The sequence below is a fragment of the Macrobrachium nipponense genome, chromosome 21 (genome assembly GCF_015104395.2).
Source record: "Macrobrachium nipponense isolate FS-2020 chromosome 21, ASM1510439v2, whole genome shotgun sequence".
Taxonomy (NCBI): domain Eukaryota; kingdom Metazoa; phylum Arthropoda; class Malacostraca; order Decapoda; family Palaemonidae; genus Macrobrachium; species Macrobrachium nipponense.
In genome coordinates, this window is record NC_087212.1 from 39,303,674 (window position 1) to 39,306,533 (window position 2,860).

The following is a 2,860-nucleotide window of genomic DNA, read 5'->3' on the forward strand; positions in this document are numbered from 1 at the left end:
TTACAATAAGTATGTAGGCTAAGTTGACATGCCGTCATCTGTGGTCATTCATTTGTTTTGAAACAGTCCAAGCTCCCTGCTTGAGACAACTACCCCGACCTATAATTCAAACGGCCTACGTGATCTGTAGCGTGTCTCATTCGATTGTGTGTTCGTATGTAACTATGTCATTTGTAAGTAAAAAAATTGTTTCATATGTTCGAACTACTGTCTGTTCCCTCATAACTTGTAACAGAGATGGTAGACAGCAGAACAGAGTTAGCTATCGTCATTAGAAGACCTGTATCTCTTTACCTAAGCTTTATCATGTAGAGAGAACAGAAGTAGCCATCATCATTGGCAGAAGCGATCAAGCTATCGTTATTAGAAGACTTGTACAATCATATCTGATCTTCAGCATGTAAAACTTCAGAAGAATATATATATTTTTATACTTCGTGTTTTCTACAAGAACCTCCTCACCATGAGTTTAACACATCATCGTCATAAACAAGAAGATAATCCCGACTTCGTAAGTGATCTACAAACCCCAAAACACTCCATTGAAGATGGAAGTGCAATACCAACCGACTTAGCGTAAGATTATCGCGAGTCTAACATTACCTCATAGGGCGCCTTATCATACAAGGCACTAGCCCTAATATTGGTGGCAGTGGACCAGAAGAACTCTACAACTTCTCCGAAGAAATATCAGAATAATGAAGTATCATAAAAGAACTCTTCAACGACGACGAAAGCAGCAGATTCATCAAGCAACTTATTATCATCGTTTAGTGAGCGACTTCAGAAAACAACAAGATTCCTACGGCAACGCAAGCTTCGTCTCTCATTAGAATCATTCAAGAAAACATCGTTAGTGAGCGTTTCCGGCACTTCAAGAAACAAACCGAACGCGTCTGCAGCATCGGATCTTTCAAGGGCTCGAATCATCGAAACAACGCGCACGGGGGAAACTGAAGCCAAACCAGGTCATCCGCTAAATAGAGAAGGAGGACCAAGGCCGTGTGTCGTTATCGGAACACCGTGACTTCCCACAAAAGCAAGCTAAGTACAATTTTTATTCATTTTGGAGTAACTTTGAGTGTTTCCTTTGCAGGTCGAATTTCGTTATTCCTGTGGCTGAAGTTACGAGACATTCTTAATCTTACTTTTTTACAGAAATTATCTACATCATTGAGATTTCGCTACTGCGAGTTTTTTATCTTTGAGTGTCTGTTTCCAGAAGTTCTACTGAAATATCATAATCATATATTATGTTAATTTTATCATTTTGGGTGATTATTAATCCCTTACGTAACAAATCATATTAAACAGTGAATATGCGTTTACGCAGTGGATGTCTGTATTTATACAGATGCATGGACAGGGTCGTTAGGCACCGTAGTGATTAGAAAACACACAAAAACAAGTGGAACACCCGTACAAATCTAGATAAATTAGAGGTAACACTATTTCGGGTCATGACAATAAAGCTGCTCCTTTGCAAAGTCCCGATCGCAGTTTTAAGCCTTGAGTTTTTGAGTTATATAAAATATCGAACCTCAATGACTCAACTTAACTTTAAAAATATGGCTGGATTGCAAGGAATAACATGTCTGTAAAAAAAAACAAAAAACTCATCAGGCAAATGCGCTGACCAGGATCCCTCACTATTTCAAATTTTAGCAAAGAATGAAGTACAAACAGTTAATATGGAATGCAGTAGTGATAACTTGTCTTATTAGTAATCGCTCAGTTCCTAATAGTTCGTCATTCATTGCTTTATACGTAACCAGCAACATAATGCTAAAAACACACAATACGTTGCCGATGGTAATAAAGAGAAGGATTGCCCCATAAGTTATTACAAAAAAAGAAGAAAAGAAACAGTAGCCCCGTTCAGAATAATACAAACAAGCAAACTCGGTGACTGTGTCACCTAGTCAAGCGGTCAAGGTTAGTTAAATCTGCCGATGTTCAAAGCATAGCAAATTCCACACAATAAGCGACTCTAGCAGAGTGGGGAAAAAGCGATGTTGGTTCATACATGCCAATATCTTTTTGAATTAAAAAAGGATTTTTTTCCTATGAAACACACGACCGTATCAAGTAATCAGAGCAGGTTATCGTTTTTTTTTAATACCTAAGTTATTATAAGTAGTGGTGGATTAAGCCCAACTGTACGCGCCGTAAAAATTAGAATATCTTGTTTATTCCTTTAGTACACGTAATATCCTGTATTTACGGACTCAAAACCGTCTGTTTGTTCGAACTTCCCTAATGAGAAGTCCGGATAAGCGAGCGTTTACAGATACTCTATAGTTATAAAAAACATTGATCTGTATCTAGTGTAATTGTAAGATTCAGTCTAGGGGTATACAAAATATTATCTTACATCCTGCAAAATAAGGCGTGTTTATCAAAGGAAAATCCTATAACCTTCAAACATATTAAAATCCGTTTGAACAAAAAGAGACAGTTAATCAAATAATAACTTATATAGAAGAACAAATCATTTGTCTCATAAATCGTAACATTGTTCAAATGACCCAACAAAATTCTCCCACAACCGCAGTCGCACTTTGCACGCAAAATCTCGAGAAGCATGCACCCTCGAATGTCTTAGTGCGTGTAAAAAGACTTTGCTGGGAAATGAAATTTTAATCCTTCCCGACACTCTGAAATATAACGATTTCCGCGAACAAAGCCCTAGACACGGTTGACTAGCAGCAACAAGTTAAATCTAGTGATCCACAAACGTATACATATCGTGGATACGGAAGTTTATAAATATCGCATTTTTTATTGTTGCTAATTTTTTTTTTAATCACGCCCAACCAGTCGTAGATGAATCTCTCTGATAATCTATCTAAAGTAATAT